Source organism: Equus caballus, chromosome 5, assembly GCF_041296265.1.
Source record: "Equus caballus isolate H_3958 breed thoroughbred chromosome 5, TB-T2T, whole genome shotgun sequence".
In the NCBI taxonomy this organism is placed as follows: domain Eukaryota; kingdom Metazoa; phylum Chordata; class Mammalia; order Perissodactyla; family Equidae; genus Equus; species Equus caballus.
Genome location: NC_091688.1, coordinates 41,754,138 through 41,777,572, shown reverse-complemented (window position 1 = coordinate 41,777,572; position 23,435 = coordinate 41,754,138). Strand labels below are relative to the sequence as shown.

The 23,435-nt window shown below is 50.9% G+C and overlaps 1 protein-coding gene across 6 annotated transcripts in view; it reads right to left on the bottom strand.

Moving 5' to 3' along the window:
- KCNN3 (potassium calcium-activated channel subfamily N member 3) overlaps positions 1-23,435 on the bottom strand; it is a 187,685-nt gene that overhangs the window by 90,715 nt on the left and 73,535 nt on the right. The window lies entirely within an intron of this gene.

The window sequence follows — 23,435 nt, the reverse complement described above, 5'->3', positions numbered from 1 at the left end:
GTGAGGAGGCATTAACACCATACCTACTGTCCAGATGAGGAGCCGGGTGCCAGAGAGGCAAAGTACTTTCCTGAGGTCACACACCTAGGAGGCAGTAGAGCCAAATTCTAGCACTCGTCTCTCTAACTTCAGATGTTTTGTCTCACCACCTTGCCATACGTTGGGCAAACCGATGAGACCACTGGGATAAATTAACATTCAACTATATGACACTAACGTTTATTGTATTTGTGTGTTATTAATATTTACCATGTACACATACACAAAACATGCTATATATAATGATTTATACCAATACAGTACCTATAATACAATCAAACTGAGAAGAAAAGGGGCGAGCGCTCTCCAGTCTCAGCCGGCACTGACACCAAATGGACTGGGTCAGTCTCTGGGATCAGATCGCTGTCACTCATTGGGCGAATGCATAGCGGTGCTGGGCGTTTGCCATGATCTGGTCAGGGCACCTCTGTAGACTGGCCCTGTGAACCATGCAGCATAGCTAAAGTCTGGGAAACGTGGGCCGCTGACCCTGCCTTTGGAGCCCAGACACTCCAAGCCCATAAAGTGAAGCTTCCAGAAGTCGTGTCCCCTCCCCTGCACAGGGTCACGTAGGAATCAGCCGTAACTGCCCTACAGAGTGGCAGCGAAAGGGCTTAGCCCCTACTGAGGGCAAGGAGAGCCTCCCGTGAAGAACACACAAGTGCCCTGGGCTTGGGAGACTTGTGGCTGGCAGTGAGCAGGCCATGGCCTGGAGCTGCCCGGTCAGATGGCGGCCTCACCCCTCAAGGGGTCAGGCAGCAGACGCAGGACCCGGGAAAGGTCACTGAGGTTGCGTCTGCAGCTGGACTTGAGATGGCTTTGAGTACTGGGGTATCCAGGGCTCTGCACCCCACATCAGGAGACAGCCACCCTGTCTATTACTGTCTGGACAGTCCTGGGCACGTCCCCTGACCTGTCGTCCTCTCAACTGTCTCATCTGTAAACAGAGGCCCACTACCAGTCTAGTCACGGGACTCGTGTGTGGGAAATTGATTTCTAGAACTGTAGAGTCCTCAACAAATATAAGGGACCTTGACTTTCGTATTTGGGGCCCCAAAGTCATTGTCATTGTGCTGTTTGGGATGGTTCTGTTGGCTGTGTTCTTACAGAATGGGCCATATAAGTGGCTGACTCTGAAATAAAAGGAGGGCCCTGTCCCTCCCGGGGCCCCTGACGTAGCCCATGGCAGATCACAGCCACGGCCTGGAGTCCTGAGGAACCACCCACCCCTGCTGGAGAAGACGCTGCAAGTTCCTTCATTTACCCATCCATTCCACTGTGGGTGGGTATTTACTGAATCCCCACTGGGGTAGGGCCCTGTGCTGATGTTGGTAACCATGGTGGCCACCCGGGCCTCCCTCTGTCCTCACAGAGCTGCTGTTCTACCACAGGACATGGCCCAGGGAGCCAGAGCTGGCGCAGGGCAGGGTTTGTTATGGGATCCCAGTGCAGAGCTCCAGAGCAGGCTTTGTTGTCACGGCTGGGATGCAGGACCCACCGGGAAAGCAGGCAACACCCAGCCCCGCGCAGACCAATGCTGGCACCTCCTACCTGGGCACCAGTTACGATGCCAGCCAGCCTGAGAAGGGGTCTTCCCAAGGGCCCATGAAGCAGGAATTCCTTTCCTAGACTCTACACTTCACCAGGAGACACCTGTTAGGAGGAAGCAGATTAAGACTCTATCCACCACGCTGTCCTGGGCCGAGGCTGGCCAGTGGACTCCGGCCTCCAGCCTCCTTTCTTTGAGATTCTGGGGGAGACCAGGAAAAGAGGGAGGGGGAAGACTCTCACCCCACACAGAGGAGGCCCTTCAGTTTTACATGGAAAGCCCTGCTTCTTTGCTCACTGTCCCTGACTACAGAGAACCATTTATCTTGGCAAAACAGGAGAAGGCCCTTTACATTCTGAAACGAACTGTCAGCGTGCAATGACAGTTAAGGTCCCAAGATACCCCCAGAGTCACTTTTTATTCTTTTCTATCCACAATCATTAGGGGAAAATCTCTCTGCAGCTTCTGTGGAACCCATTCACTGGAGGGAAATAGATCAATGAGAAAGCCCAGCCCAGAGCAGTCGCTGCCAGCTCTGAAGCGAGGACATTCATCCTTCGCCGGAGCCCGCGCGCACAGGACAAAGGACGCTCGCTCCCACCCCCTGAAAGAAGAGCTGGCCACAAAAGTTCTTTAACTAGATATCTATTTATTATCTTTTATACAGTAGGAACAAAATCTCTTCCTGAGAGCGACATACCTTACACTTCAAACAAGTGCAACTTTTGCCACTTATTTTTAAGTGCGCTTGCCTGCTGAAGTGACAGCAAAAATCCACGGGGAGGAAAAGGCAAGATGGTGGAGGCACAGCTGTTTCCATAGCTGGCATCTCTAGCCAACAGCTGCAGGACCTGGGAAGGGTTCCCAAGAAGAGCTTGAAGAGCTGACACCCCAAGAGGATGTGCAATCCAAGCGTGAAAACTCGACCTCCAGGGGCTCCGACACCCTAAAGGGGGCTGCGTTAGAGCGGCAGGCGCATGCGCACCAGAAGGGGAAGGGGCCACATCCTCAAGAACCTGGGGGCGTGGTCGGCTAAGAACATACGTCAACGTTCATTCACTTGTTTTTTGATTCCACAATTCTTAGTACCTACTGTGTATTGGGGTGGGTGAAATAAAAATAGCAACAAAACTAACAACACACATTGAACTCACACTCTGTGCCAGACACCCTGCCAAGTGCTTTCTGTGCATCGTTTTCTCTGAGGGTCACAGTAACACCTTAAGGAAGAGACTAACATGACTCTACTTTACAGATGGGGAAATTGAGGCAGAAAGGTTTAAGCAACTAGCCCACAGTTATATAGCTAAGAGGAGGCAGAGCTGGGATCTATCCAGATCCGCTTGACTCTCCGCTGGAGAAGGACAGTCTGTGGATGTGTGCTTCCTGAGCTTGTCAGTATGAACAGGCACTGTGTTCACCCAAACCTGCATAGAACAGCCCGCCACGCTGCCCCGCGGTCCAGGAGCTCGCTTCCCAGCTGAGAAGGAGGAGAGTTTGCACAAATGCAGGAGGGGGGTACAGGTAAGATCCAGTCCGTGCCCCGTGACCACAGGGCAGCTGGCCTGAGGCAGGGCGGGGGCAGCATGGAGCCCAGCCACACTGTGGGACCTTGGAGGCCAGGCTTAGGGGGTTGGCTCTATCTAGAAGTCACCAAAGAATGGGTGACTAGGGGATGGCCCACTCAAAGTCATGTTTTAGGAAAACTACCAGCTGTAGGTGAATATTTATAACCCAAGAATACGAGGCAAAACAGAATATCTGAATATTATAGGGAAAAAAAGGATCCATTTATTGAAACCCTCCAGCCAGAGCTAGGCATCAGACTCAACCCCAGGAACCATGAATCTGCCTGCACGGCCCCACCTGCTGACACACACTTGCACGGAGCCCCATAATGTGAGGCAGAACTTAGCTATCCCAGTCGCCTCTTTTGGTTGCCTCTGGCTGTCACTTGGAGGTGACCTTATTCTCTAGCCCTTTCCTGTCGCTGTTCTGCCCTCTTGGAAGGGAGAGCTTGCCTGTCTTTGTAAGGGCCCTTCTCATGCTGCACATGACAAGTCAGGGCTCCAGCCTCTCAAGCTCACAGAGGCCGTGCAACGGTCTTCTGTTGGGGAGGGCACCATCTCTGCCACACCACCTCTGCTCCAGCTGTGCACATCGGGCTTTGGTCTCTGGCCGGGCCCTGCATAGTGGCTTAGAAACCCCCTCGAACCCTACCCACCAATGAGCCTGAGGGGCTCTCCTTCCCTGTGCAGATTCCTAGAGACTCCAGTGGCCAGGGAACAAGAAGGGACATTTCTGACCACTAGCAAGGACCACTAGCAAGGGTAGACTAGTACAGCATCCCATCATGCCCCAGGCAACTGCAAACATTTTGCCACATGTCATGTCAGGGCTGCAGCTGAAAGGTCGGCAGAGTTGAGCAGGCTGCTCCAACAGAGGTGGCGTCTAAATGATGGTTCTGACAGTAAACCCTCTGAGCCGCAGGTCAGAATTGACACCTGTCATTTTGGTAATGATCTGCTATTATTATTGGCTCACATGATGGCCCTTACAAACACGCTCGTTAGTCAACATCTGTCTGCCCTGAGACAGGTAGTTTTCTTCAAAACAAGAAAACCTGCAAGCCTATCACAGGTGCCCCCACCGTCCTCCCCAGGCAAGCAGCAGATTTGTCCTCCGAGCACATATTTTACAGCTGGAAACCAAGGAGCGCCGAGTCCTGTTTTTAAGTGTGTTCAACCAAGTGGGAAGGGGTACGTGCCAGGAAGTAACACGGCCCAGTGGGAGTGCACAGCTGTTCCCACAGCTGGCAGACACCCCACAGCTGCCGGCAATGTGGGCCAACCTGGAGCGAGTGAGGAGCCAAGTGAGAGGCGTGTGGGCAGAGCCACTGGCCACTTGGCTGGAGGGGATGGGGGGACACGCTCTGCCCCGAGGACTTCTCTCTCCAAAGAGCCTCTCACACCCAGGATTCACCCTCTCCTTTCCCACTAACCCCACAGCCACCTTCAGCACATGAAGGTTCCCATGGGCGGGCATCTTCTGTGCCTCTCCTTGGGGGTCCTGAAGGCCCCCTGGCCCTGTGCAACCCCAGGTCTTTCTAAGCAACTCTGAGTTTTCCTTTTACCTCTCTTTTAAATTGCAGTTACCCCCTTGTTTGCATGACACGTCCTCCTTCCTTACTCTCTGAAGTGGACTCTAGCTGCAACCTGAGACTTGCCCCGAGGGGACTGGAAACCTCCTTGCAGAGCCCGCCCATTCTTCAGAGGCAGGTTCTCCCCATGCGGGACACTTTCGGCAGGAAGTGGGACGTCACTCACACCTTTCAGAGACAGAGTAACAAGCACTAATACTATTGACCTGAATTCACAATTCACAGAACAAGTCCAAGGGGCTTGACTGGGGGTCACAGACCACAGTTTTGGAAGTAATGGATCACCAATAATATTTTATTAGTGCTTAGAATGCATGATATGCCTTTACATCCACAGTCTCATTGAATCCCCGCATCACGGATGTCCACATCCTTATTACCCCATAGCAATAGGGCTCCAACTCTTAGCACTGTATGATTACTTGTCCACCTGTTTGACTCCTTCCTCTTCTGCTCAACACCCCTTCCTCCCTCCCAAGACCACGAGCTATCTGAGGGAGGGAACACTTCCTACTCTTTCCTGCCCTGGCTCTGAGGGGTAATCAGTGTGTGTTGAATTTAATTGAATCCCACAGGGCTCGGTTAAGAGAACAACAGTCGCAGCAGGAGCAGAAGTAGTAATACTAGCAGATACTTACATAGTCCTACTGTGTGCCAGACACTGCTCTCATCCCTTTTACATTAATAAAAACCATTAATTCTCACACCAAGCCTAGGTAAATACTATTATTATTCCTACTTTATAGATGAGGAAATGGAGGCACAGAGAGACGGAATAACATGCCCCTAAGCTCATAGTCCGAACCGGCAGGGCTGGAATTTGAACCCAGGCAGCCTGGCTCCAGAGTCTGATCTCCAGTCCTCTATACACGCTGCCTCTGAAGTTGAACCGACGCGGAATCCCTAAAACGCAGTTCATTATATTTTCTAGGAGAGGCCCTTTATAGAAATACAGCACATGCAAGGAGGAAATTAGTAAGATTCAATTCTGCAGACGCCACGCAGACAGGCATGAGAGACCCAGGAAGAGAATAGGTCCGTTCCCAAAGGGGTGGGTCCTCTGTGCACATTTGATGCTGCTCTGCACACAGCCAGGGTGTGAGGGAGGCTGCGAGAAAGAAACTAGGGAGACATGGCCGTTCAGGGCAAGGGCCCAAGAGCAAAGTCCGGGGGGTGGGAGGGGTGTGTCCTGGGCCTGGTCAAAGGAGCCTGCACATGATTGTGGGGGTCATGCCTGGGCCGTGGATTAGCTCAGAGCAACGACTCCCACCCTCTGCTGCACTTTAGAATCACCTGGGGAGCTTAGAGAAATCCGTGTACTCAGTCCCTCCCCAGAGCAATTAAACCCCAGTCTTGGGGGTAGGGCTCAGGCGCCAGTCTCACTGTAAAACTCCCTGCGTGCTTCCAACAGGCAGCCGAGTGGAGGACTACAGGTTCAGGGTCTGTGCAGTGCTATTCACCAGAGAAGTCTGTTCTTCCGTTATGGGCTAAAATGGTGTGTGTGGATTCAAACCAGGTGATCTCCCTCCCTCTCCCCTTCTCCCACTGTGGGGGAAGGTGTTTTCTCTGGTTTTCTCAAGAGCCCTTTAGAGCGGTGGCAGGTTTGAGACCACGCAGCTCTAGTCCAGATTCCAACCTTGCTCCTTACCAGCTGCATGACTTTGGGCATGTTGTTAACATCCACACTTCAGCTTCCTCATCTGCAAATGGGGGATTCCGGTAGGCAGAATAACGGCCCCCCAAAATGTCCACGTCCTAATCCCCACAGCGTGTGAATATGTTACCTTACGTGGCAGAGGAATTAAGGATGCAGACGGAATTAGGATGGCTCATCAGCTGACTTTAACGTAGGGAGATTATCCTGGATTATCTGGTGGGCACAATATAATCATAAGGGTCTTTAAATGTGGAAGAAGAAGGCAGGAAGAGTCAGGGTCAGAGTGATGCGATGTGAGAAAGACTCTACTGGCTATTGCTGGCTCTGAGGATGGAAGGCGGACAGCTTCTCGAAGCTGGGAAAGGCACAGACGCAGATCTCCCTTGGAGCATGCAGAAAGAACGCAGCCCTGCAGACCCCTCAATTTTAGCTGCCGGAGACCCGTGTCTGACTCCTGACGTCCAGCACAGTAAGACGATCAATGTCTGTTATTCTCAGCTACTAAGTTTGTGGTAATTTGTTACAGCAGCAACAGGAAACTAATACAAGGCGGATGGGAATCAATGGGGGAGAGCAGGAAGATTAAATGAGATAAATTTTGTAAAACGTAGCACTGTTCTCGGTACTTTGTAATTATCAGTCGTTATGATCATTTTTACCGTCACCATCCCGTCATGGAGCTGCCAGCTCCAGCAGTCCATGCACCTGCTGTGGGGATGCCTACCGTCCCTAGATCCACTCCCTGGCTCCTGCGGTGGCAGAGGGGTCCCAGGCCCGTGCGTTAGCAATAAGCTTGGCTTCGTGACTTGGGCGCAGGCTGGTGGGAACTGGCCAGTCTTTCCTGGACAGGGCAAGAGGCTCCCCAGAGCCCTGCGATGCCCGTCAACACAGCAGGGAGCAGCGTTTCTGCTTCCTGACTGTTCTGAGAAACAACAGGAAACAGGGCCATGTGGTGGGGAGGGAGGCCCCCAGGGAGAGTTCCTGACCACCCGCTAAGAAAGCACCGTGGGAATGGTGAGCACCAGCCTCTGAGACTTCATCTAAAGGGACCAAAGGTGACCAGCACCTCGGCAGTTGCCAACAGCAGGCAAGAGCTGGACCACCGAGCCATAAACAGAGGGCTTGGGTCTGCAGCAGTGATCTCCTTGGCAGGGAGGGTCCACAATTAAACATGCATCAAGCCCTTGTTTGTGCCAGGCTCTCGGGGCCCTTTCACCCAGCTCTTTAACTGACCCTCACAACACTCCTGTGTGGTCATCATGACCCCATTATACACAGAGGGAAATAGACTCAGGGAAGTTCCGTGATTCGCCTGAGGTCACCTGTTAGCAGCAAGCTGAGATTCAAACTCTTGATTCCAAATCTAGAATGCTCCCCTCTGTACCATAGTTCATTTTCTCTTCATAAAGGCCCAATTAATATTCCAGTCATTATTGATTTAATCCTGGGAGCGTGAGAACACAGCTAGTACAGACTATTAATCTGTATTTCCACCTTGAAATGTGTCAGCCATGAAAATGTAGAAGCTTTGAGAAATACAAACAACTCGAAAAAGCCTTGGAAGAAATTTGGTGCCAGATGAATAAATCTTGTGTCAGCTCAGAGTTGCCGTAATTGCAGTTCCGCATAATGGTCATAAATCTTGGGTTTCATGTGGCCCCTGAAGTGGACTGGGCAGGTGAGGGAAGACACATCTACTCCCCACCATGGGCGCCCAAGGACTCCCACCATATTAGAATGTTGCCTCAGCCCTGGGAACTACATTCATCCCGAAAGGACACCCAGATCAGAATGTTCTCTGCTCCAAGAAATCCCTGTCCCTCACTGTCCTCCTCTTTCTCTTCTTCCAGAGCCAGGCAGTGTCAGCTATAAAATTTAGCCCTGTCAGTTCAGCTTGCAAGCCACACACACATGAAGACAGGCACCACATATTTAGATATGAAACACAGGAAAGATTGAAGTGAACAAGACAGGAGAGCCAGAGAAGATATCAGAGAAGGTGGAACAAGACAGGTTTAGATGATGCTGATAAAAGGGTTGAAAGAAGCTGAGAAGGAGAAAAACCGTATCAGGGCGGCTGCCGGCAAGCTCTCACGCTATATGCCAACAGCAGCATGAGCCACAGTGGGTTCTGCTCGACCTCAGCTGCTCCTTAACAAGCCACATGGAGCACATCTCCTCCCATCTTTCCCCTGCATTTGCACCTTTCGAGCCCACTACAAACTGAGAAGTCCCCATGTCAGCCCTGGGTGACGTCACTGCTCCTGCAAGCGACAGGCGGGCTTTGGGGACAGGAGCGCCCATCCTGCCAATGCTCCTCCGGCAGGGCAGCCGTCCCGGGCACGCCCCCTTTAGAAACCTGCAGGTGGAATGCGGCAGGCAAAGGAAGGACAGAAGGAAAACTCTCTGCCCTCGGGGAAGCGCCGTCTCCCAGGCTGCTGGCTCGGGAAAAGTGTGTTTCTAGGTGGAGGCTGGGTTCGGGAACAAGGAGAGAAGAGCAAACTTGTAAAATCCTGAGGTTCCTGTAAAGTCTCATCAGTGCAGTTTCTGCTAAACATCTAAAAAGACCCGACAGAGCAAGATGAACTGGGGCTCCCCACGCGGCCCTGGCTGCTACCAGGGTCCTGTTTACATCAGTGAGATCACGGAACCTCAGATTCTGGGCGGCAGGGGTGTTTTCCCATTCCTGTCACTCTTGAACGAGAGTGTGCCAGGTAGCTGTCGTCTTTATTCCTAAAGTTCCCCCAAGGAAGGAGATTTCTCAACGTCTCCTCTGGCCCAACCCTGTGCTTTTAAGTCAGAGCAGGTGCTAAAGCTTGGGGGGCGGGGGCTTCCACCATAATCGCCACCAGTCTCCCCACCCCTGGCCCCACCCCTTGGCCTTAAAACGTGAAATGCTTTGCTAAGGCAGCTTGGGGCTAAGTTCGCTGGCTTCCTTGTCTCCCATCAGATTGCCATCCCAGAGCCCCTTCTAATAGACAGTTAGGGGCTGCTGCTGTTGTAGACACAGACCCTAACCTCTCCTGCTCCCCCTCACCAGGATCTGGCTCCACCCTCCGTCTTCCATTCTCCCTTCTCACCACTGCCTTTATGGCCAACTGCATCCCTCCCATTCCCCAGAAGCTCGGAGCTTTCCCAGCTCTCCACATCTGCTGGAGCAGGTCCCTTCTCCTAAAGCACACTCACCCACCTGCACCTGCAGGAACTCAGCCCAGCCTTCAAGGCCAATCACAAACGCCCTGCACGCAAGCGCCTCATTCCCACGTAGGGGGAAGTCCTGGCTGTGCCCGCCGAACCGTCACTCCACAGCTCAGGTCTCAGAACTTGGCAGCCCAGGCAGTGGCGAGTATTTGAACGCTTATCTCCCCATTAGATCACAAGCCCATTTCGGGCAGGGACCTTGCCGCCCCTGTGGTGCCCGGCTCAGAACAGACCTTCAATAGCTCTGTGTCAAATGAATTAATCACCTTTTGTCCAGTCCTCAGGGGAGGTGGAGAACAGTTGCTATTTCTAACAGCAGCAGGAAAACAAATATCTCCCTGCCCGCTACCCACCCCCATTCCACACACACGCCCAGTGGCGGTAATTTCTCTTTGCTCTCAAATCAATAAGGTTTCTAGCACATTCTAGCAAGAGGCACAAGAGAGCTAGGAAGAGCCTAGGAGAACACTGAGCTCCCTGCCTTGGTTGCACAAATGAGGGACCAAAGAGTACTGAGGGGCAGGGCCTGTGAGCACCAGCATAGCAGACCAGTGCCAGCCGTACCTGCCACCCACCCAGTGCGCCCGCTGAGCTGTCTCGTGGTATTGAGTTCAGAGGCTGTGGCTGCTCTGCACCTGGCGGATGGCTCCACTGTGGCTGGTTACTGATCTCTGGTTTGTGGCTGTGGCCAGTGCAGCCACAGGTCAGCAGCCACGGCCAAGCCCAGCTGCTGCGGCTGAGAGTGGCTTTGGGAACGTTGGAGCCACAGGAACAAATGGCCATGCAGCAACTCTGTCCTATGACACAGCCTGTTGGGGCAACATTGAGACAATCTAACCCTGCCAGGTGGCCAAGCGCCCGCTTCACCCTTTCATTTCACAGACCGGAGCAGCCCAGAGGCGGGGTCCCCTCTGCAGCTCCCAGTTCTCCCTTCCTCCCCCGAGCTCAGCTCAGTAAGCACTTGCTATGTGAATGCACAGCATGGCTTATTTTGGGGGGATGAGTTTGGAGTTTAGAGTTTGGAGGCAGCATAAAGCCGCAGCCCAAGGGGAGGCCACAAAATGTTCAGAATGAGAAAGACTTGCAAATCCTGAATTCCTGTTTCTCCATTCCTCCTGTCTTTAATCCAACAAAAGGAAGTCTACGTTCCCAGGCTCCATTTCTGGTTCCACATTTGTATCAATGGTTTGGATGAAGCTATCACAGTCAGGCTCATGAAATGTGGGAGGACAGGAAGCTGGGAGGGCCCAAACACATGTTGCTGAGTGAGATGCTCGAAGACCCAGACAGACTAGAACGGAGGGCTGAAACGAACGTGGGGAAACATAACAGAGGCAAATGAAAGGTGCTGCTCTTGCCCCCAAAAGCCAAGATGTGTGATCTGTACAAGCAAAGATGGGAGATCGGGGCCCGGGGTCGGGGGGATATGGGGCAGGGGACAGGGGAGCCTGTGGCTTAGCAGCTCCGTGAAGAAGACAGGTTTCAGGAAGCATTCCACTCCAGGTGAACTACAGGCTGCCTTGCAGGTCAAAGGGCCTGGCTGCCTTTGTCTGCAGGGACAGAAGGAGAAAGCAGGTCAGTGGCCCTCTGCACTGACCAGCTCACAGCCCTGGGCATGTGCAGACCAAGTGGGTCCTATGCAGGGCAGGGTGGAAAAGAGCTGTAACTGTGCCAGGGAAGTTGGGGATGTTCCATCTGGGGAGGAAAAGACCCTGGGAAGTCCTGTGTCCAACCCAGGGGGACTTGGGAAAGGAAGGCTGCAGGCCCCTGTTCCACAGGGACAGTCAGAAGAAGGAGGAAATACGGGTGGGGAAACTGAGGAGGCTGCCAGAGCTTGACCCACCCGGGCCACTGGCAGCCAAGGCTCAGTATCTACACCCAGGCCTTGGCTGGGGCCAGAGGCAGGTCTGGTCCTGAGGGCCGGGGGACCGGAAGGGACATTGCAGCTCCAGGCAAGCAGTGAGTGGGCACGGGGAGCAGGAGCCAGCCCCTCGGAGGGCAGGGGGCCAAGAAAGAACAAGACCCTGTATGGGGCCCAGCCGGGTAGCCAGGGATTCAGGGAGGACTGTAGCCCAGCAGGGAACAGGAAGGGAGGCAGGCAGGGAACTGAAGCAGGGCCCCAGTTCTGAAGGCTGGGCGTGCTCCCCTGAGATGGCACCCCCAACTCCCTGAGGGTGCTGGACCCCATCCTGGGGGCAAGCCTGGGACCAAAGAGGAGGACGATAGGGAAACCTGGATAAGGAAGGGCTTTCTAACAGGCAGAGGAGCCACCAGAGGGCAGAGCAGAGGCTGGGGGTCCCTTCTGGAGGTGAGGCTGGGGTGGAGGGCGCAGGTGCTGCTGTGGGGCTGGACCAATAGCGTCTGGGTTGCTGTTCCCCCCTGGGCTGTGTCATGTTCACTCTTGCCCTGTTTGAGAGGGGGTCCCCATGGCTCAGCCCGACCTGCAGGCTGCTCTCAGGCACTGCAGGAATTGTGGGTAGGAGAGACAGTTTGAGGACGGAGCTCTACCTTAAACAGGAAAGCCCAACAGGCTTGGAGACGGTCAGCCTGGCTTGAGCCCAGCTCCGCCTCTCACCAGCCACAGGACCTTGGACACATCACTTACCTTTGCGAGGCCTCAGTTGCCTTATCTATAAAACGGGGATAATAGAAGAATCCACCTCACTGACTGATGTAAGGATTCATTGAGCATAAAGGAAAGGGCACAATCCCTGGCACATAAGAGAGCAACAAAGGGAGGCTGCCATTATTACCATTTGCAGGGTTACAGACCACGTTCCAAAGCTAAACTGGGAATCAGAACGAGGGCCTGTGACGTGAGGGTGTCGGGACAGGGCGGCAGTAAGTTCAGGGCTGACGCAGTGGGGGCTGCTGGTGGGAGGTGAGTGTATGAAGAATGTCCACCATAGGCCTTGGAGGGGGCGCCCATCCCCACGAGCCATCTGGTGACTTAAGGTTACACAAAAAATGACAAAGTCAGGGACACAGGGATGGTTCAACATCCGCAAGTCAATCAACGTGATACACTACATTAACAAAATGAAAACCAAAAACCACATGATCATCTCAATAGATGCAGAGAAAGCATTCGACAAGATCCAACACCCATTTATGATAAAAACCCTCAGTAAAATGGGTATAGAAGGAAAGTACCTCAACATAATAAAGGCCATATATGATAGACCCACAGCCAACATCATACTCAATGGACAAAAGCTGAAAGCCATCCCTCTGAGGACAGGAACAAGACAAGGGTGCCCACTTTCACCACTCCTATTCAACATAGTTCTGGAGGTGCTGGCCAGAGCAATTCGGCAGGAAAAAGAAATAAAAGGAATCCAAATAGGTAACGAAGAAGTAAAACTCTCGTTGTTTGCAGACGACATGATCTTATACATAGAAAACCCCAAAGAATCCACAGAAAAACTATTAGAAATAATCAACAACTACAGCAAAGTAGCAGGGTATAAAATTAACGTGCATAAATCAGTAGCATTTCTATACACTAACAATAAACTAACAGAAAAAGAACTCAAGAACTCTATCCCATTCACAATCGCAACGAAAAGAATAAAATACCTTGGGATAAACTTAACCAAGGAAGTGAAGGATCTATACAATGAAAACTACAAGACTTTCTTGAAAGAAATAGGCGATGACATAAAGAGATGGAAAGACATCCCTTGCACATGGATTGGAAGAATAAACATAGTTAAAATGTCCATACTACCTAAAGCAATATACAGATTCAATGCTATCCCAATCAGAATCCCAAGAACATTTTTCACAGAAATTGAACAAACAATCCTAAAATTCATATGGGGCAACAAAAGACCGCGAATTGCTAAAGCAATCCTGAGCAAGAAAAACAAAGCCGGCGGAATCACAATCCCCGATTTCAAAACATACTACAAAGCTACAGTGATCAAAACAGCATGGTACTGGTACAAAAACAGGTCCACAGATCAATGGAACAGAATTGAAAGCCCAGAGATAAAACCACACATCTATGGACAGCTAATCTTCGACAAAGGAGCAGAGGGCCTACAATGGAGAAAAGAAAGTCTCTTCAACAAATGGTGCTGGGAAAACTGGACAGCCACATGCAAAAGATTGAAAATTGACCATTCTTTTTCACCACACACCAAAATAAACTCAAAATGGATCAAAGACCTAAAGATTAGGCCTGAGACAATAAGTCTTTTGGAAGAGAATATAGGCAGTACACTCTTTGACATCAGTTTCAAAAGAATCTTTTCGGACACTGCAACTCCTCAGTTGAGGGAAACAATAGAAAGAATAAACAAATGGGACTTCATCAGACTAAAGAGCTTCTTCAAGGCAAGGGAAAACAGGATTGAAACAAAAAAACAGCTCACTAATTGGGAAAAAATATTTACAAGCCACTTATCCGACAAAGGGTTAATCTCCATAATATACAAAGAACTCACACTGCTTAACAACACAAAAACAAACAACCCGATCAAAAAATGGGCAGAGGACATGAACAGACATTTCTCAAAAGAAGATATGAATATGGCCAATAGACACATGAAAAGATGTTCATCATCGCTAATCATCAGGGAAATGCAAATCAAAACTACACTAAGATATCACCTTACCCCCGTTAGATTGGCAAAAACATCCAAAACCAAGAACGACAAATGTTGGAGAGGTTGTGGAGAAAGAGGAACCCTCATACACTGTTGGTGGGAATGCAAACTGGTACAGCCACTATGGAAAACAGTATGGAGATTTCTCAAAAAGTTAAAAATAGAAATACCCTATGACCCAGCCATCCCATTACTGGGTATCTATCCTAAGAACCTGATATCAGATATCTCAAGAGTCCGTTGCACCCCTATGTTCATTGCAGCATTATTTACAATAGCCAAGACGTGGAACCAGCCTACATGCCCAGAAACTAATGATTGGATAAAGAAGATGTGGTATATATACACAATGGAATACTACTCAGCCATAAAAAAAGACGAAATTGGCCCATTCACAACAATGTGGATGGACCTCGAGGGTATTATGTTAAGCGAAATAAGTCAGTCAGAGAAAGACGAACTCTATATGACTCCATTCATAGGTGGAAATTAGTATATTGAGAAGGAGATCTGATTGGTGGTTACCAGGGAAAAGGGGGGGTGGGGGGAGGGTACGGAGGGGGAAGTGGTGTACCCACAACATGACTAACAAAAATGTACAACTGAAATCTCACAAGGTTGTAATCTATCATAACATTAATAAAAAAAAAAAAAAAAAAAAATAACCACATCCCATTTTTACAAAAAAAAAAAAAAAAAATGACAAAGTCAGTTCTGGAGTGGACGGTGGTGATGGTTGCACAACAATGTGGATATACTTACTGCCACTGAACTGTGCACCTAAAAATTATTAAAACGGTAAGTTTTATGTTATGTATATTTTACCACATTAAAAAAAATTTTTTTTGATGACAAAGTCACAACTTGGCCCCAGTTCTACTGACTGCAAGCCCAGTGTCCCTTGCCCCCGACCCAACAGGTTTTACATTGTTGATGTGTTGAAGGGAAATGAACTCTGCTCGACTGAACTGAATTCTTTAATTCAAAGATAAACGAAGCACTGTTCCTATCTTTTCCAATTATTGGGTTTTGGAGAATTTGCGTAGTGGTAATTTTGCCATCTTTTCTCTTAAAAACAGGAAAATGTCCTTTTGCTAGATTCCTGCTGAACGGGAGACTAGAATGATCAGAATTTTCTTGGTATATAATGCAATGATAACTAAGACAGCCTCCAAACAGTCAAAAGTCCACAGTGCCTTCCAATTCCCCAAATCCTCAGAGAGTCAATTATGCTCAGCCCAGAGTTAGAATCACCAGGCTCCAACTATACACAACACTCTTTATCGGCACAGCAGGGATGGCCACAAAGATGGCTAAGAGAAGACACGGCCCTCGCTGGGCTCACAACTGAGCACGATGTTTCTCAATCAGGAGGTGCCCTGGGACCCCTGTGGGGCTTTGAGAACACGCAGTGCGGTTCCCCAGCCTGCGGGGCCCAGACACGGCCCAGGGGATCTGACGCCCATCCCTGATGGAGAGCTGCTGCCGGGGGGCAAAGATCACCATTTAAAAATAGTAACAACAACAATACAAAATAGAAAGAATTAACTCTGAAAAAGTCATGGACAGTGGACATTGACACTCCCAGGGAAATAGAATATTCTATTAAGTTGAACACTCGCTCCCCAGTGACTTTGGAGAAATGAGAGTTTGTATTCGTGGAAGGAGGCTGGAACTGAGCCTTGAGGAAGCGAACTCAGTCACTTACTTTAATTATCCTAAAAGCTTTAAGACGTCTGACCAGTTTATATTTGCAAGACACTTAAGAGGAGTCACCTTTAAACTTTAAGACGTTGGAGCCAAAGAAGTGTCTTTTTGATTGTTTACTATTTCAAGTTTGAGGCTATATTAAGGGGACAGCCAGCTCCCTTTCTGAGCCAAGAGGCAATGCAGTTTGGAGAAGGGACAAGGTTGCCTGGACAGTCCCCCATGAGGGCCTCCTGAATGCACACTGCATTGGTGATTGCGACCAAAAAACCGTTCACAGCTACTCTGCGTGTGTTTTTCTCTTCTTGTCACTGAGCATCCTTCAGACATGGAATCCTGGAGACAATCGGAGGCCCCAGAGAGCATCTGGTCCAATCTGCCCACTTTACAGAAGACAAAACTGAGGCTGAGAAAGTGGTTCGTCCCAGCACACACAGCGATCAGTATCCCAGATGGACCAGGCCACAGTCCCTCGTGCCGTGTCAGAGCGGCAGAGGCTGGCTGGGTGGAAGCCCCTCAGCTGAGACAGTCACCCGGCTGTTTTGACTTCGAACCTTTCATTCACTTAGCTGCCCACGTTGGGACAGGGGGGATTTCTTGTATCCCTGAATTCCAGGGGAAGCTTCTTGAGAAGCGTGCCCAGCCCCCACTTCACAGGGCGCAGGGCGAGGACAGTGTGTGGTTTCCAAGGTGACACACAGATGGGTGGATTCAGCCTCCCAGGGCCGCCTCGCCTGGTCCCGAGCCAGCAGGGGAGGAGGAGTGGGAGGTGAGGTGTCACTGCCTTCCCATTCATAAACACCGACTCTTCCGGAAACCAGTTTTCCCTCTGTCTCACTGCCAGGGTTCAAGGGCAGAGGACAACCCTAACATCCTGGACTCCTGGAGCTGAGGAAGCTTCTGGAGGACTTGGCAAGAGGCATTTGCCTGGAAGCCAGTAGAGCCTCAGTGGGCTGCCTCCATTGGCCTGGGACTGTCCCTCCTGGCCAGAGCAAGACTTAACATGCCCCAGGCAGTGGTTTTCACACCTGTTAACAGACACTGCACATGCCCTGTCAAGAAGCATGACACAGGATGACATTTCCAAGTGACAAAACAGAAAGTCAATAGAGGTAGCTGAGAAACGGCCTTGCTGCTACACAGGACACACCAGCCCCGTGGGCTCTGGTTTGTCATGAGACACGAGGGCCTGGAGACAGCAGCAGGATGCCTGCCTGCTACCAGGAGGGCAATGGAGCAGGAAAGCCCTCTTTGAGGCAAAAGGGTTAAACCCACATGTTTAAATATTTAGCAAATAAAACTAAAATGTCACATAGGGACTGCCAGGTAACCATGGCAATCCATGGCCAGTAGCAGATCCAAGAGTAAAAAGGTGCTGGTGATGTGGATCAGGGCTGTCCCAGGGAGAGAAGCCCAAGGCGTCCGGGCCTACATGCCGATCTGTATGACCAGATTCATATCTAAAGTTATACGACCACACAATAACCAGACCCCACTTGCACTGATACCATTTAATGATTTTTTACATTATCTTTCCTTTGTCTAGTAGAAAATAAGTCACATACCCATGCCTTATAAATTTAGCTCTAACCCTCAATGCATGGCAGCTCGTCACTGCCCATGGGTCCTGTCCTCATGCTATTCTCTGAATAAAGGAACACTACGACCAGACCTTGAGAGTCCAAGAAATCTTTCTTTCGACTCTTTGGCTCTCCGAGCCTGCATCACTGGGACTGAGGCTGGACAAGAAGAAACAAGAAGGTGGCAGAGAGGGGCCACAGTGAGTATGGCCAGCTCGCAGGCGGCAGTCCACTGAGACCCTCGACCCCTTATGATGCAAAAGCAAAGGCCAGAAGCCAGATCTTCTCAGGCCAGTCTCCCAGCCTTACAGAGACCCCAGAGTGAGTCTACAGAGTGAGGGGAGAGTAAACTTGCTGCCTGGCGCTCAGGTTTGTTGATCTTTCATTTGTTTACATGTATTGAATACCTGTTAAGTGCTCTCAGCCTGGAACACAACACTGAACCCAGCTCAGTCCCCAAGCCACGGACCCACAGCCAGGGAGCGGGTGTGGGCAAGAAATAGGGTTTACAGGGGCTGGCCCCGTGGCCGAGTGGTTAAGTTCACACGCTCCACTGCAGGCGGCCCAGTGTTTCGTTGGTTCGAATCCTGGGCGGGGACATGGCACTGCTCATCAAACTACGCTGAGGCAGCGTCCCACATGCCACAACTAGAAGGACCCACAACAAAGAATATACAACTATGTACTGGGGGGCTTTGGGGAGAAAAAAGGAAAAATAAATAAATAAATAAAATCTTAAAAAAAAAAAAAGAAATAGGGTTTACAATTCAACAGATATGCAATGTCAGGGGTCAGAGAGATGCTAAGCCAACTCCTAGAAGGGGCGCGTTCCCTGGGGGAGTGGGCATGGCCGGAGTGGTTCCTGGAGGAGGAACTCTCTATGCTGAAACCTAAAAGTCAAGGAGGCAAAGTCAGGCAGGCAAAAGGTCTGATGATATATGTGAAAACACTCCAAAAAATACAAAGCACTAGACAAGAGGAGGTGACACCATCATCGCTGAGGCAGTTGCTAATATGTCAGCCACTCAACCTTCTCTCCTCGAAGGTAGTCTGACAACGACACAGTGTTCAGACGGCGCAGCTGCTATGAAGTCTGAGCTGCCACTCACCTCCACTCCTTTGTCCTTTCTTTGCAGCCCCACCAGGTGCAGGGGGGCCAGTAGGAGGGCGAGTGGTATCCTCAGCTGATGCACAGTGGCCCAGCCAGGTGCTGTCCCCTGGAACGCACTCCCCATTTCCAATCTCCTGTGTGTGCTTCCATCTATCCAGGAAGTGTTCATTAGAGTGGAGCAGGAGACGGATGTGAGCTTGGCAGAGGAGGCCACCATCCAGAATTTTCCTGTCGAGCTCCATACCCCTGTGGTCCTGGAGTCACCTGGGGTGCTTGGAGCTCCCTCCTCCTCTCTGTGCAGCACACCTGGTTAAGGAGCTGGTGCCCTCAGACCAAGCAGGCTGAGAAGGCCCTCTGGAGGTCTTGGGATCTCAGGGGTCCCCAATCTGTTCAGCTCAAAAGGAGTGCCCATCTCTGCGCCCAGTGAAGGCAATTCAAATCCATCAGCCATCCAGCCAGGCACCCTTAGGAAATGTCTACTGGAGGCCTGCAAGGATGAAGACTCCACGCCCCTGGGGTTGGGCAGCCACCATCTCCCATAAAGTATAGATACACCTTCCTTCTCTTCTCTTTCCATGCCCCTGAAATGCTCCAGGCCAGTTTTGTCCCAGACATGCAAGGTCTCTGCTCCTGCTGAGTGTAAGGATCAATTAAAGCCTCATCTCCCTATGAAACTTTCCTGGTCCTCTGTGGCCACGTGGTATTTCACACACACCTCGTATTATGGTGCTTATTAGCCTGAGTCACAGTGGATCAAGGTCTAGGACAAGCAGCTTCAAGGGCAGGGGTTGAGTCTGAATTGTCTCTGGATTCTCAATGCCTGACACCCCGTAGTCCTTACCCTACTGGTAAGTTCAGCGTGTGACTCGAGCCCACTTTCTTCTACAGGGAAAAGGGAGGGTGAGGGCACAGAGCAAGACTCAGCCTGAACCGTCCTGCCCATTCCCTAGTGGGAAGATGCCACTAACTCATTTAGCAGTGGGACCCCTAAGCATCTGAACCAGTGACACTTCCTGCATTCCAGATGCCTATGTCCCTGTGACAATGGGTGATGAATATCCAGAAGGGTGCTTTCACCTGTGGGACCATCATGCCATAGCGGGTGAGCCTTTTTGTAATGTGAGCTGTCTCTTGAACATAATTTATGCCCCATAATTTGAAGTAATTTCCCTGTCAGCTGAGAACTCTATTGGCATTTAATAAAAATATCCACTTTAACATACCTAATAAATTAAAAGTCTCTCCTTTTATTGGTCCCCTGTGCTTCAAATTCATGAGGTTGAAAGCCCATGTCATGTCACTATCGTTACGTTTCTATCAAGTTTGAAGTAGACGAGAAGCAACTGGAAGCCAATGCCATATCTTGAGGGGATCAGTACCTCCAAACAAGAGTGAAGACCCCACCCCATTGATCTGATTGATACCTTTTACTTTGAATATGGCCAATAACCACAAACCAAAATTAATTATCTCTCAAGTTCCAGTCCTCACACTGGATGATGGGAAATCCGCCACTGCCCTATCCAGGTCGTATCCTAGGCTCACAATGGGCCCCTCAATTTATTCAACAAACATGAAGTGAGCACCTGCTATGTTTCAGACACTGTCCTGCAAATTCCTGCTCCTGCAGCTTCATTAAAGACACAAGGCTGTGTCCCACACATCCAAATGTGGGAGTGTCTGCACCACCCACCCCATCATCCCCCATCCTGTCCTCCTGGCTCGGAGCCAGGGCGCTTCCTCCTTGGAGCTCTTGATCCCTTCCCTCCTGGATGCTCCTGGACCAGAAACTGGCCCCCTGGTCATTTCCTCTCCCTCTCAACTGATGACTGATAGACACATGCAGTCTCTCCCAGCTATATAAACAGACCAAACATCCCTCCCTCAGCACCGTGTCGTCTCCAGCTGCCACTCTGGCTTCCCTCGCCTCACAGCCAGACATCACAGAAGACTGGCCCATAATCACTGTCTCCACTTTCTTACCTCCCACTCAGTCCCCCTGCCCCACCACTGCCCTGTGAAGCCACTCCCTGTGACTGCACTAAGGGAGGGCACAATGACCTCCCCAGGGTCTAATGCGAAGGACCAGTGCGGTCCCCAACTCCTTGACCTTCCTGTGCCATAACCGACACTCCCTTCTCCGCCCCTGGCGTTGTAACCCCCCACCTCCTGGGTCTCCTCTAACCACCTTGACTATTCCTTCTCCTTTGTGGGCTCCTCTTCCTCCTCCCACTTCTCTCCTGATGATGTCCCTCTAAGGATCTGTCCTGTGCCTCGTCTCATCTCACTGCCCCCTGCTCATCCAGCCCTGGCCTCTCTATCACTGTCCTGGAGGCAGCTGGATGCCCACCTCCCGCAAACCTCAAACTCAACATGTCCAAAACTGACCTGGTTATCATACCCCACCTTGACCTCCTTCAGTGGTTCACTCTTAACGAATGGCACTCCCAGTCACTGAGTTACCCAGGCAACTGGTAGACTCCTCCTCTCCCTGCACACAGTACCTCCATCCTAATTGGTGACCAAGTCTGGTCAATTTCACTGGCTCAACATCTCTCCTGCACAGCCCGCCTTCTGTCCTGGCTCTTGTCTTGCCTTGGTTCAGGGCATTGCCATCCTTTACCTAGACAATAGAAACATGCTTCTAACTCATTTTCCTGCCTCCAAAATTGACCCTCCCAACATTTGCCATGCTGCAGCTAAAATTCAGATCTGATGATCTCTCTCTCCAGCTTGAATCCTTACATGGTTCCCACTGCTGCCTACAGGACAATTCCAAAACCCTTCAGCAAGACAGACACCTTCCTGCTGGCCCTGCCCATGCTCCATAGTGGATCTGCCCCACTGCCCAGGACTTGCCCTGGAGATATTCCAATGCACTCTGCAGTTTCCCAGCTCAGGGCCTTTGTTTATTTTGAGAACTCTACCTGGGATATCCTTTCCACCCTGTCTGCCAGGCAAACACATCCTCATTTAAACTAAAGTGTTTCGCATATATTATCTAATTTGATCTGCACAGCAACCCTTTGTGGCGGGTCCTATTATTAGTCCCATTTTGCAGAAAGGAAGTAGAAGAAGAGGGATTAAGTAACTTGCTAAAGGCCACCACACACACTGCACCGTGACAAAGAGCATGATTCGAACCCAAGCTGCGCTACGCTAAAGTCCATGTTCTCGGCCACCTGCTATCCTGCCCTCCAGGATGGCACCAGAGACATTAATCAGAGCCATAGATTCACTAAGGTTGGCAACTCTCGGGAGAAGCAAAGGTGATGTCAGGGTTTCTAATGCAAAGCACTGGGCTCCTGTCCCAGGTTCTGCAGAGTAGACCCCAGTAAGCATATGTTGAATGAATGAAGGAGCTGGATGGGCCATCAAGAGTAGGGGAGGGAGGCTATTGGGGAGCTGTAAAGAGCTTGGCCATTTACATGTTGAGCCAGGGACACACCAATGGCATCTAAAACGTGAGTCTGCAGCCCGGGAAGAGGAGGCTGCTGCTGCCCCTCTGGAGTTCTTAATGATTGTCAAACTGAAAGAGTAAATGGACTCTCCAAGGGAGAACAAGGTTTTCAAAGTTTTGGTAAATAAACAAAATGCACTGGGTTTTTTTTGCTTTTCATTTCTTTCCAGGACACAGTGGCCTGAGGAGAAGAGATGCCGGAGCCTTCGAAAGCTGCATGCTCCAAACCGTGAGAGGAGGGGAGATGGAGGAGGGACAGGGCAGCCATCTTCAAAGACAGAGCCTTCCTGGTGGGAAAGACGGGCGCCTCCTTTTCGCTGCTCCAGAAGCAGAGCCGGGGGCCGAGTGGAGGTTCCAGGGAGGCCTGTTTCCTCCCCATGGCCGGGGAGATTTTCCAAAGACTCCCACTGCCCATCAAGGGAGGGCCTCCTGGAAGAGGCAGGGCCTCCCAGCCATGGCGGAGCCCGCGGAGATGGAGGGGTTCCTGCCCTGGTGGGGCACACTGTCGCCTCTGAGGACCTTCCAGGCCTGAGGCTCTATGACTTGAAGCCAGAGTTTGGTTGAGAGCTACCCAACAATATTTCAGAGTTCTTCTTCCTCAAAAATACACACCATCCAAACTAACAACTAAGAACACTATTCTAGAAGGTACCCCAGCCTCATGTGTATGCTGGGCCAGGGCCCAGGGCCTGGATGTGAGTGTCTGGGGCAGGGTTGGAGGGAGGTGGAGACACGGTCATCTGGTCCCTGCTAAAATGTAGCCAAGTGACCAGCAGCTGGTATGGCTGAGGGAAGCGGCGAGCATATCCTTAGCACAAGCCCCTGATGTCACTCCCAGAGAGGATGAGACCCCCGAGCCTACCCTGCTTCATGACAGATGAGCAGCAGCGCTGCTCCCCACCCTCATGGCAGGTGTTCGCCCAGCGCTCCCCTCCCGGATCAGCCCAGCTGTCACTCATGCCGGGAAAATGCCTCCCTCTACTCTCCAGAAGCATGGTCTCCCCGCTGGCCCTGAACCACACCTAAATCAGAGAATGACAGAATTGGGGGACTTAGAATCCCCAATGAACAGATGGGGAAAATGAGGCCCAAGACCACAGAGCTAAATAATGGTCTAAATCGCTTTGGAAACCAGATATCTTGAATCTAGCACCCTGTCATTCAAAACATGTCCTGCAAATACCTGCTGCTTGTCAGCACTGTGGGTCCTTAGAAATGCAGAGATTAATGACATCATTGTCCCTGAGGTGGGGGAGAAAGACACAGAACAGAAAATGACACTATGATCCAGTGGGGTGCACTCAAGGGGTCCTGTCAGAGCAAGCCCTCCAGCCACCCCACTCCCACTGACTCTCTGG